Genomic DNA, 25,523 nt, shown 5'->3' with positions numbered 1-25,523 from the left:
GTGTTCAATTTGAAAAACATTCAGTAAGCTTGTCAGGCATTCCTACACAGAGTACAATGGCAATATATTCCACAACAGTAAAGCAAAATAAGTAAAATTATCCCAAGTAAATTAAATTAGAAGTCTTTCCATGAACTGGGCAACTCTTGGAACCAAGCTGATATAGAGTTGCTAGCTGATTCCAATGTGCCCAGAATTAGAATATTGATCCAGATTTTTACATTACCCAACACTCCTGTTTCTTGTGAATAGCAGCCAGAGATCACAGTTGCTTCACAGGAATAAGCAGGTTAGCCTAAATGACAGAAACAAACTTAAAAACAACTGATGAGACTAGAATCTAATAACAAATGTACCACAGTTCTTGAAACATAATTTCTTTCTACAGTTTTCTCATTTTTATTAAAGACAAATCATGGTAAAATTGATTTGCTTTATTATATTTGGCCTGATTATTTGTATAATGTGCAAGAAGAATAATTACTTTTCACATAAGCTCTTTTTAAATGGGCTTTGATGGAACTCTGTTCCATAGAAGGAATCTCAGGTAAGACTTTTTTAGTGCTGAGACCTACCATGGCTTTGTACCCTCAAATGCCTATGAATTGAGTAAATTCCTCTTCTCTTGGGTTCCCAAGATAACTTGGGGCTCCTGGACCTGTTAGACAGTGACATTCTTTACTTACCACAGGTCAGAAACCCTGTACAGGGACTGTTGTAGACAACGTCTGAGGCCAGTTCCTCAAGAGGCTTTTATTGGCTTTATAAGTGAAGTTTGATTCCTTAAAGGAAAACACATCATTCCAATCAAAGCCTTCATAAAATAACCAGTTTCCCCAATTGTTTCCTGTTACAAAAGAAAACAGATTCTTATTGCACTTATGCAAATAACTTTATTGCCATAAATTAAGAATACTGACAAATAGTTTCCAAACCCTGGATAAATCAGATAGAGAGAAACACATGCTCCAAAATTTGTTCACAGGAGTATACATTACTCAATTTTCAAAAGCTGGAAATAGCTTAAAAATAGCTTAAAACTTGACTCTGAAAAATGAAACAAAGGACCAGCAACATTTTAATCAAAAAGTTAAGAATACCTCAGACTTCATTAGTTTAGTTTATGCAGTTAACTCCTGTTCTGTTTGATATTCATGAACATTTCAGCTCTCCATGAGTACTGAAAGCTTTTTCCTGTATTCTGATATCAAAATTTCCAAAGTTATCATAAAACCTGCGTTTAAGAACATCTATAGTTGATTATAAATGCACATTTTAAAGAGGATGAAAACAAGAAAATTTTTTTGTGGATGGTAAAATTTTAGGACAGCCACAGTCAAAAACATGATCGACAAAGAAATTTGGTTACCTTTGTGGCTTACAATAATTATAATTATTAATTAACATACACGGAGTCATATCAGAATTACAGGAGTTTCCCATTATTTTGGAACACATATCAATAAATATTTATACAAATATAGCCCAAAGAAAGCCAAACACTATTTTACATTTGACAATGCTTCTTTTACGATTTTTTATAACAAATAAGCCAAATGTCACTGTGGCATTAGTGCATTATTGATGTCAAACCCAATTCTTAATAAAACCTTATGGATGAATGTATTTAATTTTAATCAATTTGGCCATAAGTTAAGATTTTCATAAAACTTTTATAACCCTTTACAAATTTTGTTAAAGAGCAGATCAGTGCTCTAAGAAAAACTTGTGCTTTTATTCCAATGCTTAATTTACAGAAAAACTGAATAATACCACTTTAACTTTAGCCAATATGTTCACAAACAGAGTATCTTTTACAAGTAATTTTTCACAAACCTTCCACAACTTGCTTAAACCTTCAGCTTTATTCTAACTTAAAACAATCCTTTAACCCTCTAAACTTAGGCAAGAAATCCAGATTCCCAGGCCTTCCTATAACCTTTTGCCAAAAACACATTTTCCTTACACACCTTGCATGTAAAATTGTTTATTCAGTAGTCTTAATTACATGTTACAATGTTAACTCTTAGTGACTTACTTTTGGTGAAAACCTTGGTAAGTCACAATTTTAATTACATAGTAGGTGTGGAGCCTAGGACCCAGACAGAAGTACAGATAAGGTCTGGCTCTTTCTAGCCTCTAACTTCACATGTTCCAGCCCTCCCTAGCTGTAAAGCAGTCAAGTTGTACAGTGAAAGTCACAGTGGAATTTTAAGAAGGATTTAGGAGGCCTAATCACCTTTAAATTGTACAACATTTGTTGCATAAATTTCCTTTTTATAAATTATTTCATGACTTACATAGACCATGTGTGATATGTTTGGACTTTTTGACTTGTCCTAAACATCCCTTTTTTACAAAGAAACAGTCATTTTACTTTAGGACAAGAATTTACCATACAACAGACTTTATAATATAAAATTTCTTTTCTTTATGAACTTCTTTTCATAGATAGGGGGCATGGCTAATTCTACATGTCAACAGGCCTTTTCTAGAAACTAATAACTTCAAGGTAGGTAAATTGAACAATTTTCAAAAGTCAAAGAAGCAGTTTATGATCTTAAAGCAAGCTTAATATCTGGCCTGCATAATTTAAACTAAATGTTTACATTTTTGAAGATATTTCTACTTTACCAATACTCTTTAAAACTGTTTTTATTTCCAAAAGATTACTAAAGTTATATGACCCAAAAGGTATTACACTTTTTACTTTTCTGACAAAATATTTGATTTAAGGTCTTATTATTATTAAACCAATTAATTAAAGCTCTCATATATAAACATCACACACATAATAAACATAAATACACAGAAGAAGATAAAGGACTCATCTTCCAAACCAGGAATGGAACACTGAAGCCAGGCCACCATTGTGATGGTGGAGACCAACAGATAGTACTGCCATGTGGTTACAAGGTCAAGCTCCTAAGGATATGCAAGACAAAAAGGAAACCACATTCAGTTTTCTCAGGGACCTGCAGCAAAGTTTGTAACTGACCAGATTGCTGGGTCATCTTTGAACAGTAGGCTTACAGGTATCCTAAGCTCATGTTCTACCGTAAGGTACCCCTCTTTATGACAGAATGATACAGGAAGCCACACAAAGCAGACCAGATTGGCTGCAGCTTAAGACTAGCCTCACAAACCCTTTTTTACATTAATCAAAACTTTACAAGAGATAAACAGTAATTTTTACCATTTAACCAGTTTGCACAAACACACACACACAGAGAGAGAGAGAGAAAGAGAGAGAGAGAAAGCATTGCCTGAGGCAGAGTGGGGAAGGCGTGGTGCTCAGGGAGGCCAGAGAAAGACCCACCAATTGTAGTGACACGAAAAGTACAGGAGGCTGCTTATCAGTCAAGAAGAAATCTTTTCCAGCAGTCCCATCAGCTCTGAAGTGTCCCTTTTTAGGGAGGAAAAAGCTCCCCATGTCCCATGATCCTGTGTATGCCTAATCCTGCCACCCACAGCCTTCAGCAAAGAGTGCACAATAGATTAATCCAAAGAGAATAGCAGTTAACATCCTTAGCTGAAAGGGACTTTACTGAGAGGGACTTTACTGAGAGGGGCTTTAACCCACTAAATCTTCTAAGGGACTGTAACCTTCCTAAGTTTTTTTTGGGCCTCAAACTCAAGGTCAGTTAAGTGTCCTTGCCTTTTATTAAGAGGGCCTTCTAACCCACTCTGTCTTAGGAGAGACTCTAACTCTCCTAAATTGGGCTTCTTACCCAATCCTATCCTTTACCTGGGTACCCCACCACTTACCCAAAGCTGGCTGATCAGTCTATTTCCTTTGGGTCAGGAGGTTTCTTCAGTATCATCCCTTCAGAGTTAGCAAGAAAGATGTTACCGGACCCCACAACTTACCCAAAGTTAGCCTTTGGGCTGGGGATTTCCACATTATAGTCTCTTCTGCAGTCTCCCGAAAGATGTTACAGGAAAGGGGTGCCAATCCAGACCACAAGAGAGGGTTCTTGGATCACACACAAGGAATAACTCAGGGCAAGTTCGTAAACTGAAACCAAGTTTATTTGAAAAGTAAAGGAATAAGAGAATGGCTACTTCATAGACAGAGCAACCCTGAGGGCTGCTGGTTGCCCTTTTTTATGGTTATTTCTTGATTATGTGTTAAACAAGTGGTGGATTATTCATGCCTCCCCTTTTTAGACCATATAGGGTAACTTCCTGATGTTGCCCTGGCATTTGTGAACTGTCATGGTGCTGGTGGGAGTATAGCAGTGAGGACGACCAGAGGTTACTCTCGTCACCATCTCGGTTTTGGTGGGTTTTAGCTGGCATCTTTACTGGAATCTGTTTTATCAGACAGGTCTTTATGACCTGTATTTTGTGCCGCCCTCCTATCTCATCCTGTGACTTAGAATGCCTTTACGGTCTGGGAATGCAGCCCAGTAGGTCTCAGCCTCATTTTACCCAGCTCCTATTCAAGATGGAGTTGCTCTGGTTTTCATTCCTCTGACAGTTGCATCTCCATATGTTTATGTTACTGAAACCCCAGGGGTTTGATCTAGGGCCTGCTGCTTGTCCCACAGAAAACCAATCACTGAGAAAATGATTATCACCCATGGTGGGTGCTACAGCCAAGGGGATTGGTGATCAGTCTCAACTTCATCCCCTGACCATCTAACATGAAGGGTTAGTATAGATGGGAAGAAATGTAACTGTGTATGGGAAAACTGGAACTCAGGAGGGATAAGGAAGGAATCATGATCAATGAGGAGCCTGGCGTCTCATTGTCTAAATACAATGATCTGGTTTTAGTCCTTTGATATTGTAAGTTTCCAGCTTTAAGACCGGAATGGCCGGTTTCTATGTTTATCTGAAAGAAATATCCATGGGACCATCGAGTCCATTTCAGTTAGGTACTATGTAGCCATTACAGCACAGATTGACATAACTGGCATATTTTCATTTTTTACCATTTTAAAAATGCCTACAATATGGCAAGGCTCACACAAAGTACTTTTCATTTATATCTCACTAATTCCTTTAAGTGACTCATTGATGTATTTGTTATCATGATTGTACAGGCGAGGCTTTGAGAATTAAGGAATTCAAGCAATATACCCAACATTACAGAATTAGGAATAGTGGTTCTAAGTTTTACACAAAGTCTCTCCCATTCCAAGGTTCTAAATCATCTTTAATTATCCCAGGTGTGCATCTCGTGTGTCTTTAATAATGTTTCAGGCATCTGGAAAACAAGCCTGGTGCCCTGTGCTTCTTTTGTATGCCCCTCAATATTTAATATACTGCTAGGCACATGTTTGTTTCTAATTAAACTCTTAATTAATTTAATTGAATTTACCATATGGTCTTTGCTATGTCATTATTAATTTATTTCTGTTATTGATTTGAACTTGGTAAAACTACACATAATCTCTATTGGTAAAAACATTAAGATGTATGATTTATATGGTTTAGTCAAGATATTGTTTTAATAAAACACTTCTGGTTTATATTATCAAGAACAGAGTTTCCTATAATTAGTTTTCTCCCCAAATGGTATGTGTCTAAATGTTTTTAAAAGTAAAATCATTGATGAATGTCTAAATTGCACTATTTATCAAATAATGACAAAAATCAAAAGCATAGATCAAACAAATATACATGAAAAGAAATCCACATTTTATTTCCAGATTACTTACTGGTTAATAAATGGAAGCAAATAATGCAGTATTATTGTCATTTCCATATACCATCCCTCAAGTCGACTTTCTTTTGTGAGCCTTCAAGCCACAGCCTTTTACATATGTGTTTTTGCAGTGACTCTTAGGAAAATTGTTTTGCTGTAATACTTATTCACTCCATTTTTTTTTCTGAAATGTCGTTCCAAAAGGGCAATTTAGTTTTTGTTGGGTGTAAAACTATTCAATGGGCCAACAGGTATCAAGACCAACCATCATGTACGTAAAACAATTGAGAAGCAAAATAATCATTGAGGAACAAGAAAGTGATACCTTTTTGAAAACAGAGCATATAGGATTTTCTCCAATGTTTTGAAATAATTAGAAAAATGTCAGAGAAATATAAACTTTAGAAAATCCTCGGTAATTGATTCGTACCTTTGAATTTTTCATAACTGCTTTAAGTATCAGCTGAAGTAATGTTGAACAAAATGTGTAATAATCAGATATTGTTTGAATTGAAATATGTATTAATTTGAAATGTTTAGATGGTTAATGTTAGCGAAGTTAAAGAGATTTGTACTTAAAAGATTGCGAGTATTTTTATAACTAAGCAATATGCAAGTAGCATGCCTCTAATGTAAGTAAAGGTGAGTATTGAGAGTTGGATATTTTCATACGATAATTAGCTACTCATTAATGTGTGATATCTAATAGATACTTTGAGTTCCTGAAAGTCATTGAAAGCCATGAAACTCAATTATTCTACAAACTCTGTGGATTAGAGTGTTTAATTATGTAAATTAACTGTCTCCCTACCTTTCCATCTGGACTGGTTTGAATTGGTAGGCTTTAGGTACAGTGGTATGCGAATGCAGGGATTATCTGAAATCTAGAACACCGGAATAAAAATCTGACATATAATATAAATTTAGAGTAAAAAAGGGAAGCAAAATCTAGCTTTAGAAAATGTAAGATGAAACAAATTAAAAACTCCACAATGTTATTTAAGTTACTATAATGCTTAAAATGTATTTATAATACAGTTTATTATAAACAAACCTATATAATTCCAAATTTAGACATAATTAATTGCCAAATTATAAGTACTTGTTAACCTTTAAAAAAGTTTGTAAAGTATGGGAATATTTAGACAATGCTTATTGTAAATTTAATCTCATTCATTCTCAATATCTATACATACTTAGCTTAGTGGCAGAAATCAAGATGCTGAAGTAACATTTTCTGAAAACATATTATCCTTTCAGCATAACATTCAATAATAAAGTATAATACTTAATATGTCTTTGGGGAATTTGTTCCTTTAGCCTAGCCCTCTTCTCTCCACTCTGGATTCTTGTATATAACTGCCTGATTGACATTACTGTTTGGATGTCCAATAGCCATCTCAAACTTACTATGTTTTCCCCAAACCTTACTTTTCCTCTGACTTTCTCAGTCTAGTTAAGAGCAACTCCATCTTTCTAATGTTCAGGTCAGCCATCTTAGTCTTTCTTAACTCTTCCTCCCAAACTGCATGTCCAAGCCATCAGGAAATCCTGCTGGAGACAGTGAATCTCTAAATCTGTATCAAGAACCCATTTTCATTTACCATCTCCACTGTTTTCAACTTGATCCATTATTTCTTGCTGTTTTCCCAGCTCCTCTCTGGGCCTCTTCAGTTCACTGTCTAGTGAACAGCTACAGTGAAGCTTTTAAAATTTAAATCTTCATATAGTTTTCATCAGTGATAACTGTCAAATGGATTCCTACCATGCCCATACTCAAAGCCAACGTCTTTCTATTGCTCACAAGACCCTTCATAATTTGCCTCAGTTACTGTCATTCATTGCTGTTATATTATGTCAAGTTCCCATTTTTTTATGTAAAAACAATGAATATAACCCAGTTCATGTAACTCAAAGAAGTCAAGAAGATAACCCAGTTAGACACCTGACCATAAAAGAATATAGCCATATAAATATAATAGCCAAAATCCTGGTTCAAATGGATACAAGCAAATATAATTTTGTGCAATATTGACATTTTTATAAATTTAAGAAAATTATTTTTCTAATTTTTATGTAGATCTTTATACAGATTTTTACCAAAAATCTAAGAATATACCTCAGAGGGTTTTTTTTATTTTGAATATCACTTATTTCTCTTAAGAGAAAGTAAATAAGTCATAAACTCTGTTCTTCTCTCCTACTTAAATTATTACTAAACCTTAGTGAATACAAGTAAAACACTGGAAAACCTGCTTTTTGAAACTGTGTTTGCAGTAATTCAAAATAATATGTTTTGTATTTGCACACTTTAAAATTTTATTCTGATTCTATTAATGATATATTTAATACTGAGGTACTATTTACATTGATGTGATACCATAATTTGTCTAGTGCTAGTCAGGAAAATGAAATCCTTTATGAGTTTACATGGAAACCTGATCAAAATCATGTGTGTATATGACACAGATACATTCTGTAGATTTATTTGACCTCATTATGTAAACTTACTTTTAATAAAATTAGTAGGAAGGAAATAAAATCTCACAAGGGTATTAGGAAGAGCAAAATATAATGTTAGCATATTTTATTATTCATTAAGTTTACTGTCTTCCTCATCTGGAATGACGTACACTGCCCAACATTTATTTTCTACACATTGTAGTAGACTATAGAATTAATTAAAGGGTAGTCTGCCTGCTACCATTTTTAACTTAGAATGGATCATTTAGGGAAATGCAGGGCCAAAAAAATGCTAATAATGATTATTTACCAACAATATAATGGAGCAAAACAGTGAAACATTCCTCCATAGAGAATTTTTTTTTAGAGCAAACAGAGGAAGGAAAAAAGTCAGAGAGAAAAAGATGTGTCAAGGAAAGACAAGAGAGAGCTGCTTAACCTCCTGGGATTTCTCTTGTGAGAGGCTATTATTTGTATTGATTTTAGTTTGCAAGTTCTCTTTTTCCCTCTCTCTACTGGCCCACTATGTAATCCATAAATAATAAATAGCGAAGCAGTGAGTCATTCTTTAGACTGCAAGCATAGCAACCAGCAGCACACATTAATCCACCAATTGAGCACCATATCATGTCCCTCATAAAATGCATTTCAAGACTCTAAAACTTCAACTTTCTATTGGCCTCAAGGTTTAAACTAAATAATCTGAGGATTGCAGAATGAAAGGATTCTTCTCTGCCAACTATGTCAGCTCTTACTATTACTTTTGCTTTAATTTATGCTTTAATGTTTACTTCTTTGCCATTAAAATCTGGATTTGGTAGTGAATGTATAAAGCAGGAGCTGTTGTTATTGCATTTAGTAAATTGTTACATATGACCTATTTCTGGGTGATTTTTTGGGAATCATAAAATTTTCTCCAAGTAATATCATTTAGGTTGTTATTTATCACACAAATCTGTGAGAAATGAAGTGCTTCGGGCTATAAGCAGGTAACTAAATGGCTAGTTTATAGGCCCAGTGAAAAGAGGACAAAAGAAGTGACTAAATGTCAATTAAAATACTCTTTAAAAAGTAACATTAATTAAGATAATTGTGAATGAATAATAATTCAGTGAGTAATTTCACCCCTGGGACTTCCAGTGCTTCAGAGAACTGGACAGTCATGTATTATTAATTGCACAAGGAATTTTCTTGTTACATGGCAGTGCCATCTTATTTTTAGGATTTTTAAAAAAACTTTTTCTGGTAATATAATAAACATCCAAAAAAGTGTTTAATTCATCAGTGTGCACCTCAGTAGATTTCAAAACCTGAATACACTTGCCATTCCGGCACCCCAAGGAAGAGCCAGGAGTTACCAACACCCGAAAGTCTCCAGTTGCCTCGATCCAGATACTTTTTTCCACAAAAGTTGACGTTAATTCACCAAGGCTCACTTGTAAATATTTGCTTTATGTCTGGCTTTCTGTGTGTAAAATAATGTGATATTTCTCATTTCTGTACAATATTTGGTTGCTTAAATATACTGCAATTTGTTTTTCCATCTGATTGTTGATAGACAGTGGGGCTATTTTTAAATTTTAGACTAATATATATAGCGCTATTATAAACATTTTTGTACATATTTTTGTCAAACATGTGTTCTGGGTAATTAGTATGCATATATTCATTTTAGTAGTCATAGGCAAAAAAATTTGTCAGAGTTGTGCCAATTTGGGTTCTTGCTAACAGTTTACGAGCATTCCAGTTGCTCCATACCCTTGCCAATACTTGGTATTGCCAGTCTTTTTTTAAGTTATTCTGATAGGTGTAGTAGTATCACATTTTGACTTAATTGGTAATTCCCCAATGTTAATGAAGTTAAATGCATTTTTATATAATTACTGGCCATTTGGGTTTCTAGATTGTTTTGCAAAATGTTCAAGTCTTTTGCTTGTTTTCCTCTCAGACTGTTAGCTTTTCCACTGATTTATGAGTTTTTATGTTGTATATACTAAATGAAGCCAGCTTGTTTTTTTGATCATGTAATAGTGTCTCTTGATGAATGAAAGTTCTTAACTTGAACTTAATACAATTCGTCTTTTTAAATGATTCATGGTTTTTGCAATGGTTCTATGTAAGGGATATTTGTCTTTTCTAAGGTTATAAATACATTCCTTGATATTTTATTCCAAAAGGTGTATTATTTTCTCATTCACATTTAGATCGATAATCCATGTGGGACAGAGATTTTCAGAAGCTATGCTATCTAATTATGCTAAGTACCATAATCTCTGATTAATAATGAAATATCATTTTGTTTCATAAATTTGATTCTAGGATGCCATTTGGTTAATATATCAGCCTGGGCCCAATCAGGAGAGAGATATTATGCAGTAATTTGAAGGGAGAAACTGAAATATAAAGAACTATTCACTGTAACAATAGGTTGGAATAATGAGGGATGTCTAATAAGAAATAATGAGAAATCTAGAGTATAGGAATATCAGATACCAGGAGCATCCACTAAACCTACAGTTGACATGAACACCCAAGGAAAAACTCCACACACACCATCATCCCAGGCTTAGACCCAGGCCTTGTGAGAGATAACATGACCGTGGCTCACTCAGCAGAGAATCAGCTGTGATGGATGCTGATGCAACTTGCTGGAAATCCCTTCTAGGGCCTTGGAAGGCTGTTTATAGGAAGCTATCGCCCTAAAACTACTCTTATGCAAAACTACCCAGGGGAGGGTGAGAAAAGTTGCTAGCAGATAGTTGCTGCTGTCCTTCATGCACTTCTGATGGAGAAGCCACCTGCACGGCAAGACCCTAATGCTGGACAAGTTGCTCACGGTGCAGGAGCTTGGCACTGGGAAACCACATGCAGTGCAGAAGACTACCAAACAAGCACATCACAACCAGAAAGGAAAACCCCTTCTTCCCACAGTGTCCTTCGTAAACTCATAACTGCAAGGTCAATTTCTGGTTTAAAAATAGACACTGGGAAGATAGATACCCAGGATTTCTTGATTTGACCCTAATATCAATGAAATGTAGCCATTCCTATAACTTAATTTGGAAGGTAGATTCTCACCACCAGCATGGCCCTTGGCAGGTGACTACTAGACTGTTCTAGTCTTCATCTGATTCTTTAGATTCCCATATAATTCGGGAATGTTCTGGCTCTTCAGGTCCTGAATTGCAATAACTGGAATCAGCCTCTATTAAAGCATCAGGCACTCTGGACCATATGGATTCCTTACATTCCATGAGGTGGGTATAACTTCTTCAAATTTATTATGAATTACTAAAAATATTCAGTTTCCAAGGTATCTCTCATAAAGGATAAGAAGTTTGATAAAATCATTAATTGATGCTAGTAACAGCACTTCCCTGCTTACAATCATGCAAAAAATTAAAATACTATTTAAAGAAAATAGACTGATTTACAAATATCATTTCCAGAAATACTTTGAATTCTATCTACATATAGACACTCTGGTTTTAATTTTTTGAGCTTATACTTCAGATTAAGATTTTAAATGCTTTTATGATACTATTACCTCTGCTTTTCTTTCTGTCTTTAACAATTTATTTTCTAGCTTTTTTCCTTATGGTGCTTCCATGTCAGCATTTCTCATTATAACCACCTTTGATTCATTGATTTTTTTTCAAGCGTGAAGCTCCTTTTCTTTAAAATTCCATCTATTTCTATGGCTCCAAGTGTCATCTCTTTGTAAAATGTGTAGGTCTATATCTTCAACTCTGATGTCAATCTCGATTCTGAGGTCATAAATTTCTAACTACCAGTAAAGGAGTTATGTCTTATTGCATTTGCCAGCAACTCAGATTCAGCATAACCACAATCATTCCTGCTAAATGTGTTTGTATCTCGAATTCAAAATTTCTGTTAGTGGCACAATCAGTTGTCTACTTATCTAGCTCAACATTTTCTAGCCTTTTATGATTAACATTTTATCTTCACCTTCAACCATTTCCTAGCTCATAACATCCATTACATTTTCAAGTTTCCAAATTTTTAAATGTATACTTTCTTTTATCCTATACTCTCATTCTCATTACATATACACTAAAAACTACAAGGGCACACAAAAAAAGCAACATATGGTGTTAGCAATAAATGACTTGCCTTTTGAGGAATTGGAATAAAGGCTAAAGGAGTTGATGAGTCTACAGTCTATTATTAATGAATCTGAAATATGTAATAAAATGCCATTGAATTTGGAGTATATTAATAAACCCTAGGTCGGCATTCAAGTGTAGATTGCAAGAGGTACCATTCTAAATGGTAGAAACACAGGCTAAGCCTAAAAAAGAGTTGGAGAGAATAAAGACCTCATCAAGAACCTTAGTTTAATGAGACAAAGCAAATAGAAGGCAGGGAGATTTAAATTTGGAAGATACTTTAAAAGTATTATAAAACCAAGAAGGAAGACCTAAACATACTTAATGTTCATGAGGGGTTTGACAGGAAAATTCTCGTGATGGGGAGAAAGGTAGCTACGAAGAAGAGGACAACAAAAAATTACCGAGATATTAAGGCCAAAACAAATAATTACATGTTAAATTATACAATATAAGAATAAGTCATTGTAAGTCACAGATACATATTGAATCACAATGGGTCTTTAAAGAAAAGGTCTGTGAGTGGTTTAGGGTCCATATTTCCTTTTGTTTAATGCCTTAGGGCAATTTTTAAGATACCATTGGGAGCTGCACACACACACAAAAAAATGAAAAAATATGTAACTACAAGAAACTAGATTCCCAGGAGGATAAATGAGATCTTAAGGTCAAGCATAACTCCAGAATTCTATGAATGCCTAGAGTCTTTCATTTACTTCTCTGTGAGTTGTCTCCTGAACTTATGTAAGAATTATTTATCTTTCTTTTTCAGAAGTGGGAACTGAAAGTAACGTAAAGTACTTTACCAAAATAGAAAAGCAGTTCAATAATAAAATTGTGACAGGAGTTCTAGAATCCCTGTTAAATTGATAACATTGTGAAAATTAGATGTGGTATTACAGAAAATTTCAAATAAGTGGTTCTATGCATCTGTTCATACCTTATTAGATTGATATAATATTAAAATAAAATTATGTCATTCTTAATACAGTTATTAGGTTCCTTTTTTGGGGGATACAAAAACCTCTTAATATTCTAAAGAACAGTGCCCAGTAATATACACATTAACCATAACATTTAAAAATTATATATATTAACAGCCTATTTGACCTCAGTAATTATTGTTCAACAAATATTTATTTAGTTCATATTGTATTCACAAAACTATGTGTGACTCTGAAGACTATAAAGATATATTATACTATAATGGGTCAGAGTTTGGCTTTCAGTCTCATGGCCTGGATAGGAAACCTTGCATAATCACATATTTGTGTAAACTGGAAGCAATAATTTAACTTCTTTCCTCATCTGTGAAATGTGGATTATTTCATTAAGTTATTGTGTTAAATGACTTTACATGTTATGAGGGTACTAGAACAGCATCTCACACATAGTTATTGCTCAATAAATATCAGTTCCTATGAATAAGAGGTACTGTAGCAAATAAAGATGGTGTAAGAAACCAGAGCCATGTTCCATGACCTTGTGCTGTCATGCTATCAAAAGTATGATTATTTGTTATTCTGAAGTTTTAGAAAAATCATCCTGGGACTGAGTTGAGAAAACCTCTATGTTGTAGAATCAAAGGAGAAGAAAAATAATTATTCTGGGAAGAAATATGATCAAGATGCAGGTAGGAGCTGTCAGCCAGTTTAAAAAATGTCCTCAGGGCCAGGTGCAATGGTTCACACCTATAATCACAGCATTTTGGGAGGTCAAGGAGGGCAGATCACTTGAGGCCAAGAGTTCTCAAGACCAGCCTGGCCAACATGGTGAGACTCCTTCTCGACTAAACACACACACACACACACACACACACACACACACACACACACACCAGCCAGGCATGGTGGCGGGCACCTGTAGTACCAGCTACTTGGGAGGCTGAGGCATGAGAATCGCTTGAACCCATGAGGTAGAGGTTGCAGTGAGCCGAGATCATGCCACTGCACTCCAGCCTGGGCAACAGAGCAAGACTCCATCTCATAAAAAAAAAAAAAAACAGCCTGAGGAATCTCTCTTTTTCTCTAATCATCTCTATCTATGTATCTGTCTAATCTATCTAATATCTAGCTATCTCTATCTCTTATCTATCTGTCTATCATCTATCTATCTGCATATCTCTCTCTCTCTACCAACCAACTGGGGCTTCTTGGCTTTCCTTGGCTTTCCTTACATGTTTTTTCACTTCACATCTGTCCTGACAGAAGCATCCCTTTTCCTGTGGTACAAAAAACCTCTGGGCACATAGTCATTATGTTAAAAGAGACCACTGACTAAAGGGAGAGTTCTTGGAGGGAGAATATGGGTGATTGATAAATTTCCAATGATTACCACTCCTTTGACATATGTGCTAATTACAATGAGGTAAAGAAGCATTTATATTTTTGAAGTACTAAGGAGGCTGAGGAGTTGAGCCACTCTCCTTTCAGCTCATGATGTGTTTCCAAGTTCTTCTTCTTGCTCCTACAACGTGAGTCTGTGGTCATGTTACTGCATCACCTGGGCATAGTATTGGTTGTATTTGCAGCAATATGGACTCTGAGTATAACAGAGGAAACTGCCAGGTGAGTATAAACAGGACAAAGTCATCTTACTTTCTGTTTCTATCCTTTCTGGTACCCGAAACTGCCTTATCTGGCTCAGTACCTGAAAAGCAATCCGTGCTAGAATGCAGCGTTTTCTCAGATGGAAAAATGTAAAAAGGGGCTTGTCTCTCTGTAAGTCAGACACACACTTGTATCACTACACATCCCTGCCAGTTTCATGAAGAAAGACTTAAAAAAGAGAATAGGTTCTTATTTTAAGGCTAGATTAGAACATGTACTCCAATCATTTTATGGTAGACTATTAATGATTCCTGGTCTATAACATTGTAATTGGAATAGCAGATGATATGGTTTGGCTGTGTCCTCACCAAAATATCATCTTGAATTGTAGCTCTCATAAATCCCACATGTCATGGGAGGGACCCAGGGGGAGGTAACTGAATCATGGGGGCTGGTTTTTTCCATGCTGTTCTCATGATAGTGAATAAGTCTCATGAGATTTGATGGTTTCATAAAGGGCAGTTCCTCTGCACACACTCTCTTGCCTGCCACCATGTAAGATGTGCCCTTGCTTCTCCTTTGCCTTCCACCATGATTATGAGGCCTCCCCACCCATGTGGAACTGTGAGTCCATTAAACTTCTTTCCTTTATAAATTACCCAGTCTGAGGTATGCCTTTATTAGTAGTGCAAGAACAGACTAATGTAGCAGAGATGACCTCAGTTTATAGTTTTCTCTTCATGGATTCTGAGTATATTTTCCCTGAATATCTAGTGGGAAAATCTGAAAACCTCATTCTGTTTACGTGAAGTCTTCCGTATGTATAGAAAGATGAGACTTGTCCTGAAACTATTGACTGTACAGTGACCTAACAGAAATGCTCAAGTCAAGACTGGAAACATTTTAAAGGAATAAAAAGTCTATACAGTTGTTCACTCGCTATTGCTTCTTATGAATATTGAGCCCTGATATTCTACTCTGGTTTGCCTGCCTTTACAGGTACAATATGAGCTATATTGTTAGGTTTTTCTGTTCTGCTTTTGAAGTCCAATGAAGTCACCCTTTATGCTAGCCTTAAATTATTTCACACAGCATTTGATTTTCTGACTTTTGAAGATGTCAGAAACCCCTAGGTTGGATTGCCTCAATAAAAGAGTCAGCCTTCTTGGCACTATCATTAAAGTTTCTGATCCTTAGGAGAGCCTACGTAAGAGACGATGGACACCCCGACAACTTGTCAAAAGAAATTTGTCACTCCAGTAGAAACTGTCATACCAGTATTAACGGAACTAATGCTTGTCTTCAATAGAAATCTGTTTCACAAAAACCAACCATCAATTTCCCATACTTTAAGGCTTACCAAAAAGTAAAAAGTGAAGTAATAGTTTCTTCAAGTAACTCTAAATTTGCAAAAGGTAAGAGCATAGAATTATTTGCATTTAAAATGAATCCTTGTTTAGTGATAGTCACTGAATAAATACTAATATTTTACCATGAGTAAGTAGGAAAGTCAGCTTTAACACTAATGTGATTTTTTTATGCTTAAGAATGCATCTTCCTTTGCCAGGCATGGTGGCTCATACCTGTAACCCCAGCACTTTGGGAGGCCGAGGTGGGCAGATCACTTGAGGTCTGAGGTTCGAGACCAGCCTGGCCACCATGGCGAAACCCTGTCTTTACTAAAAACACAAAAATTAGCTGGGCGTGGTGGCAGGTGCCTATAGTCCCAGCTACTTGGGAGGCTGGGCAGGAGAATAACTTGAATCCAGGAAGCGGAGGTTGTAGTGAGCTGAGATCTCACTACCACACTCCAGCCTGGGCGACAGAGCAAGACTCAAGTCTTTGGGGGGAAAAAAAGAAAATATCTTCATTAAAAAAATGTGAACTTTTGTAATTTACACAAACATTGAATTAGCCTGGTGTTTTGGTGACTTTCTTTCAGTCCATGAAGAAGTAACTCCTATTAGAATTACTCTTCCACTAAAGACAACTAAAATTTGGAGAAAATACAGGAAACTTGAGTTCTAAGTCACTGGACAGCAGGCCCTACAGCATTGTAATCCTGGAGAGAGTGAATCCTATGATAGTTTTGCTTTCTGCTTGGGGAACAATTTAAAGACTGTAGTGTGGGGAGGGGAAAACCAAACCAAGCTCAGCAAGTCTACTTGCATTAAGGAAACTGAAATTGATGTTCAAGGAGGTTTCAGGCAGCTAGAATTTTGGAGTTAAAATACCCGAGAGGAAACAACTCCGCAGAGAAAAACAATTCCAGAAATTAAAGGTCTGTGAGACTTTGGCTAAATGCCAATCAGCATGTGCCCTCAGTTAAATTCCATAAAGACTATAGCAAGAAAAATTTAGAGAAAGAGCAATTCCCAGGCTAACACAAAACTTCAGCGTTTGGAAGGCCAGAAGGGTCAGAATCTGCTGAATACCAGAGGTACACAGTAAAGAACACAGAATACTTGGACCTTAGCAGTAAGACTAAAATAGGCCTAGTCTGAAAATAAAATGCTCCTGTACCCCACCAAAACACGAATGAATAAATAACTTAAAAAAAAAGAAGCTAAAACTAATTGTGTGTGGTGGAATTCTCTACTAGAACAGAGTTCAGCAAACTGGAAAGAATATAACAAAATCCAGCACTTAACAGTTCAGAATGAACAATGTTCAACATCCTTGCTAAAACAGCAGAAAATATGACCCATATCAGGAGAAAAATCTGACAATAAAAAATAAATAAATGGCAAAGATGATGGAAATAGCAAAGACTCTAAAAGAGATGTAAAATAAAACATACATAATGAAATTTCTCTAAATGGGATTTACAATGGATTCAATGAAATAACTGGAGAAATTGAAAACAATGTAACATAAAACATCCAAAATGAAGCATGAAGAGAACACAGTGAAAGAAAGAAAAGAAAGTGAACATAAATGGCTTATGAAATAATAACACACATGTAATTGAAGTCTTAGAAAGGGGTAGGAAGCAGAAAATATATTGGAAGAAATCATATCTGAAAATGTTTCAAATTTGATGAAAACCACAAACCTAGAGAACCAAAAACTAGTGCAAACTGCAAGCAATACAAAAACTAACAAATAATACACAAAGTCACTTTATAATCAACTTATTAAGAACAAATGATAAAGCAGAAAAGAAATGCACACACACACACACACACACATAAGATATGTAATGAGAAGCAAAAATAAAAATTTTCACAAGTCTCTTTTAAATTTAGGCAAGCTTTAAAATACTGAAAAAAGTTAACTTAAAATTATAAAACCAGCAAACTCTAACATGAAGGCAAAATAACGATAAGACAAAAAATCTGTATGATTTATCAATATTTATCTGCAGACCTGAGCTATAAGAAATTCTACCTCAAGTTTTTCAGGCTGAAGGAAAATGATGCCAGATGGAAATGGATCTATGCAATAAAGAACACAAAAATGGTTAATTTATGAATAAATATAAAATATTTTATATTTTAATTTTGTTTGAAATATAATTGTTTAAACCAAATATAACAGATACTTTGGGGTTTATAATGTGTAGAAGTAAACTATGTGACATAGTGATAGGAGAAGCAATGCACCTAGATAATTGTGGTAGTTATGTGTAAAGTGTTGTTATAGTTTATAGAAGTAGGCTACACGCTTAATGTAAATCCTAGAATTAAACACTACAAAATATTTTTTAAAAATCAAAGTACCATAAGCAAACATTCCAACAGTGAATATAAAATGCCATCCTAAAAAATAAACTCAGGAAAAGAGGAGTAAATGAACAAAGAACATATAAGATTTTAAAAAATCTCCATATCTACAAATACATCCCAATATATGGAAAATTATTTTAAATATAAATAGTCCAAAAGATTAAAAGTTAGAAAACATAAAAATGAGTAAACATACGAGTTCCAAACTGTTCTTTCTAAAATAAGTTCATTTTCAATACAATGAAACTAACTAGTTAAGAGAAAGCAAGTACAATTTACTTAAGGAGACTCGATAACAAGATTAAAATGTAAAATTAATGACAAAATAATGATATGATATATATTCTTAGTTTTAAGAAAGATGATAGGGCTAAATTAATTTCAAACTGGACTTTATAACAAAAACTGGTGCCAGGGATAAAGGGGCATTCCATATTACAATAGGAGTGAATGTATTTGCAATATAAAGATATTTTTCAATCCTAAATATGTATTAATAGAAAACAGAGATTAAAAAAAGAAGAAAAGGCAAAATCTGACACTCCAAAACACAATAGACATAACCCTATTGTCTGTTTGTCAATAGACAAATCCTCAATTATTCTTCCAGATTTTAATGTTTTCCTCTCGATAGGCAGGGAATTTTCAACAAGTTAGAGCATAAAACAAGTCTCAACACATTTCAAAAATTTGATAGGATGAAAACATTACTCTGTGATTTTAATAAAATTAAATTAGAAATTAATTAGTTGGAAATCAAACAACACGATTTAAAATAAACCATGTGTTACAGAAAATTAGAAAATACTTTCAACTTAAAGTCAGAATATATTAAACTTTGTTGTAGGAGGCTAAAACAGTACTTAGAGGGAAATTTGTAGTTTATGAGATTATACTAGAAAAGAATACAAGTTTTAAAATCAAGGATCTAAGCTTCAACCTGATTAAACTAAAAATAGAAGAAAAAATTAAAGTCAAAATTAGCATAATAATTAATAAAGATAAAACTATTAATAAATAAATTATGAAGAAGAGAAAAAAATTATGACAAGAAGAGAAAAATAATAAATCTAAAAGCTAATTGATTAAAAATAATCAATATTATTACACTTCTAGTTAGACAAACTAAAAAAATTAATAACAATTGCTGAAAAATAACACAAAAAAGAGGGGGCATCACTATAGGTCCCATGGAGATTAGAAGATTAGGGGATACATTGAATCATTTTTCAGCAAATTTAACTTTATTGAAGTAGAAAAATTCCCTGAAAAACCCAAATCACAAATAATCAAGAAAAATATAGCTCCTGAATTTTTCTATATTATTTAAAGAAATTATATTTTAATGTAAAATATTCTCACAGAGGAGATTGAATAACCCATCCTAGAAGCAATCAGTAAGTGTTGCAGCCAAGATTCAAGCAGTCTGACCACAGTCTGTGATATTAAATTCTAGGCTATGCTGCTATGAATTGTCCACAGAAAGTTTAAGTGTTATATTGATAAAAATAAGCCATAGGCCAAGAAACAGATAAGAAACTTTATTACTCTAAACAGAGGTCTCTTCTGAAAAAGAGGGAGGGGCAACAGAGAGCATTAAATATTGCTGAGTAATAAAAGCAACTGATCTAGTGTAACCAGAAAAGAAATAGACTACCTCTGACTTATTTAGAAAAAAAAAATCATATAGTTGTTCATTTTTCCTAACATCTGATATTTTGAATATATTAAGATTTCATTCATGATTAAAAATAAGTTGAAGTTACTTCATTCAAAAATGCATAAAGAAGGGTTGAGGCTGCTGAGTTATGTTAGATGAGAGCAAGATGCAAAAAGAGCAGACATAATTTATAATAAAAATAATTTATTTATACAATTTATAATAAAAATTTCCAAGAGAGACCATGAGGCCCAGCAGAGCCAAGAGGAACAATTTCGGTTGACCAAGCATCACATACAGCATTGTATTTTTCCAGTTTGCTCTATGTAGCTGTCTTAGTGGATTTGATGTCCACCTGCTGTGATTTGGTGGTGCATAATGAACAAGTTGGGAAACTTCATATCTGAATTAATATAATTTCTACATTAAAGTGACATCATTCCCTATTTGATAATAGTATAAACTATTTGTATTACACAAACATGTTATTGCAAAACAAATAATTCTAATTTAAGCCAAACCATCTGGTGTTAATCAGAGATAAAGAGAAATGATATGCTTGTCGTAGTCACCTTTGGAACCTAGCCTTTCTAAGCAGCTAATTCCACCTCAAATTTGAATTCCTAGAGAAAACAACTAAGTGGAATTATGGCTTATTTTAAATTACCCAGTTTAGTACTAAAATAACATTGCCTATGCTTAAATATTTTAAAGTAAATTGCAGACAACTAATTTAAATGCTAGTTCGAAGTTGTAAGCCAAAATTAAATTGAATATCATTTCAAATATTTCTTAGTTTTGCATGGTAGAAATATGAGAGCATGCATTTTTCCAGCAACATCTAAAGTCTTTAATATTAATCTATATATATATTTGTATACTTTATTATCCCATCAAGTTTAAAAAATATTTAGAGTTAGAATTTTAAAGGCCAGGCGTGGTGGCTCACACCCGTAATCCCAGCATGTTGGAAGGCCAAGGTAGGAGAATCACTTGAGTTTGGGAGTTCGAGATCAGCCTGGCCAACATAGTGAAAACCCATCTCTACTAAAAACACAAAAATTTGCTGAGCATGGAGGCATGAGCCTATAATCCCAGTTACTTGGGAGATTGAGGTAGGAGGATTACTTGATCCCGGGAGGCGGAGGTTGCAGTGAGTTGAGATCACACAACTGAACTCCAACCTGGGTGACAGAGTGAGACTCCATCTCAAAAAAAAAAAAAAAAAATTAAAAGACAATTACATAAATATATATATGAAATGGAAATGAAAATTCTATTCTATTAAATGATCAATTTGGTTGGTAGCAGAAAATATATAAAATAGGCAAAACAATTTAGGTTATGTTTACATTTGAGCCCACATATGGGCTATATGAATATGTTATTAATTTTTGTTTTAAGAAGTAATATAAACATATTTGGCATTATATATTACATACGATATATACTATATACAGTATATTACAATATATACTATATAGTATAATATATAATATATATTAAATATAATTTAGCCTTGTTAGAATATCAGTTCTGTAACTTCAATTTAAGATGCAAAATTTAGCAATTTATTTGGTTAATTATTTTAAGTAAAATCTTATTCAATTTATACTCATTATTGGAACTAAAACTTCTTCGGATACACTATGAATGAGATTTATAAAATTTATAAAAATTATTTAACAATCAGCTTTCCCACATTGCCGCTTCCCTCATTATTGAATTCAAGAAATCCTTGGCACATGCTTAGTTTACTTTTGTAAGAAAATTACACTTTCAACTATTTAAAAATTACCTTTGACAGTTGTTGGACATCCTATTGAAATGCCTATGAGGATTCGGCTGCTGACGCCATTGAAATGGTCTTGGTTAAGATGTAGAATTCTTAGGCTCAGATACTTTTTTTGGTCTCTGAAATGAATCCTAAGTAATGATGAGACTACCTCCAGCAACTCTTTTTTTTCTATCATTTCTTCTGGTTCTGCTGCTTCTTTTTTTTTTTTTTTTTTTTTGGCTACTGTTTCTGATAGTGGCCAAGTTTGAATCTAATCTGGCTTCCTCATGGCCATTTCCCTAGTAATGGCTGAGAATGTGGCTTCATTGTCTGGCTAATCTACCATCTCTGTCTTGAAGCAATAGAGATCTCTTCTCTGGCAGGCAAGAGGTGACAAGGAATCTGCTCCCCAGTCATTTGTGTTGATGCAATATCATGTCACACTGGAAAAGAGACAGCATTTTGAAATCTCAACTGGAGTGATTTTTGTGTTTTGTGTTCACTTTGACTATGAAGTTGTAAAAGCAAATATGAATCTCTGTATGTTTTGTGTTTCTATAATTGAGAAAAAACTTTTATTTCTCATTATGTGAATTGGAAATATTTCCTAGCTCTGGAATATTTCAATAAATTACACTATAAGACTTCTTAAATAAAACTGCTGTTTTAATTGCTTTGCAGAACTGTAGGTTTATATATATATATCAAATATAGAGGAACACAAATATTCCTGGAAAAATATAAACTAAAATGTATATGCTAGCTATAAAAGTAGAAAAATTATTCTCACAAATACTGTTAGCTCAAAAGTAGTTTTTTGTTGTTGTTTTGTAACCATCTCTCTCTTTTTAGATATATCAATCCATATTTATCTAAACAAAATAAATCCCTGGACAAATCTCTGGTTTTATCCATGATTTATAAGGCAGGAATACTTTCTATATTTTTTAAAATATAATTTGCTTTTTTAAAATGACAAGACTAAATAATCCGAGCTTATACAACTTCTTATTTACTCATCAGATAAGCTAATGTTACCTCCATATAATGCTTACAATTAGGAAAAATGTAAACTTGTGTTTCATAAAATTTGAATTATGATTCTGAAATTTTCAGTATCAAGAGTAATTATATTATGTAATGTGTCATATTAAATTTCTAAGATGAGATAAATTTGCAACTTTGCACTGATAGTGATAGATTTAACTGATGAATAAATTAAGAATACCTAGATAATTTTCAAGTAAGACTGACTATTAAAACATTGGTTACTAAGCATTACACACATGTACACACACATACAAACACACTTGTATATACGTATATAATCTCATACATTGTATATTTTTCTCATATTTTATATTATAAAATCATTATGCCTCCGGGTTATTTTAACAAGTGTGCTTTTATTTTTTACCTGTTTAAATGATGTGACTGGTACGTACATGGCTGTAGGTCGTTACTATCTGTACTCATGAACTTTGCTGGCCTCTGAAATTCTTATATTTTAGAGACAGTTCTCAGTTGTCAAAATTGTAACAAAATAAGAGTTACTTACTTTGCTTAAAAGTTAAGCTAATGTGAGTTAGACTATATTAGAAACTGCACAGAAACACATGTATGCAGAGTAAGGAATGTACTTTTTCATAAAATTTGAATGGAATTAGGAGGTTGTAGAAAATTTGCATACAAATAGGAAACTTCATTCACCTTCATTTATAGTAATGACAAACAATGAGTCTGAAAAGACAATAAATCGGGCTAAATTTTAGCCAATGTGCTCAATTTTGATAGAGTTGTTCGTTTAAAGAATATATGAATACTTAATGTTACAAATCATAATAATGAAAAATTAAAATTTTGTTTTTTGCTTATTGAAATGATAAATTGGTGTTAGAACATCCAGTCTGCTCATAACAAAGGATAGTAAAAGTTGATCTGTCCCCTTTCTGCAATCTTTTTAGTTGACAGAAATTTTGTATCTCACCAGAGTAACTTTCTATGCTTTATGCCAACTTTTTAGTATCTTTGATTATTTAAAATAATTGAGTAAAAGTTTCTCACTTCTGAAAGAAAGGAATAACATTTATTATGATGGTGATACTTTCTTATGTTTATAATTTTAGATATTATACTGTTCCTCATATTTATAGGTAATAATCTAAAACCTTTCATTGCTTTCAAAAAATTATATTCTATTATTTTAATCACATGAACCACATTAATGCTTGTAATTTTGTCCCCTAAAATAATTCCTAAATTAAAAAAAGAAAAAAAAAGTCAAGATGTTTTTTACATTTAAGCTGTATTTAAGATTTCCAGGTGGGTCTCTGGAAAACCAAATATTATTTACCATCAAAAGTAATGGCAGAAACTAATTACTTTTGCACCAACCTGATAAAAAAGAGGAGTGCTAGAAATTATTTTTTGGTATGCTCCATGTTTCTACTTAGTTCAACAACACATTGGCTAATTTATGAAAAGAGCAATCACATTAAAAGGGAAACTCACCCTCTTTTAGATCAATTTTGCTCAGGCAAATTATTATTACTATAAGTATGTTACAGAGGTTGTGGATTTCAGAGGAAGGTCCTGAATATTTAGTAGTAACCTTGTGTTCATTAAATGTTTCTCATTCTTTCCAGAAAACACTAATCAATTTGTTTTGAACCAACTATTTATTGTACGTATGATAAAGTATTTTTATGTTTCTTCACTCTTGAGGTTTTTGGTTAATGTAATAAATTAAACACAGTCATCAAGTCTTATTATCTATAAGTGGTTTCTGTTCTTCTCTCATGCTTTTCAGAGGCTCTGCTAAAAGCTACAGCAGGCTAGACATTTGCTCTGCTACAAAGGTCAGTCTCAGAGCTTCATAGATAGAACTATGTTAGCGAGTCTTAACTATTAATACTTCAAGGAAAGACTAATAATACTGGCTTCTGGGCTGATATAACATAGACAAATGTCAGAGTGTGACACAGGACTGAGTCAACAATTACAGAACTTATTTTTATACAGATGCAGAAGATTTCATAAAAGTAAACTATAGGCCCAAAATCTCTTAGAACAAAAAATCAACAAAGTAAGAATGAGAGAACTGAAAAAGAAAAGTTAATAATGGTTATTTGTTTGGTATACTGTTGATGTTATTTTGAAAGCTCTTTTATCCCCTTTGATGATATTTAAGGAAATCAGGAACGAACACTTTTCTGATTTTTTTCACATTCAGTGGCACTGTGGTGATTTAATTAATACAACAAGCATCAGTCCCCTGCTTTGAAAATCAGGATGCAATTTAACAAATCAATTGTTCAAATTGTGTTTGAATTTTCTGGAGTGTCATATTTGAGAATAAATTTTATTCACTCAGGTGTTAAAGCAAACCATTAAAAAGCAAAGGCTGTACTTTTTGTCTGGAACCAATGACTAGAAAGCCCTCCTAGGCAAATGGTCTGGTACAGCTCTGTAACTAACAGTGTCCCAGCCTTACACGTCAGAGGATAAGTCATTTTCTATCAGGTAAATTACTTAGCAGATTGTAGAGGGGGATTTCAAAC

This window comes from Pan troglodytes, chromosome 3 (genome assembly GCF_028858775.2).
Source record: "Pan troglodytes isolate AG18354 chromosome 3, NHGRI_mPanTro3-v2.0_pri, whole genome shotgun sequence".
Taxonomy (NCBI): Eukaryota; Metazoa; Chordata; class Mammalia; order Primates; family Hominidae; genus Pan; species Pan troglodytes.
The sequence above is the reverse complement of the archived record's forward strand: the minus strand, read 5'-3'. Positions refer to the sequence as shown.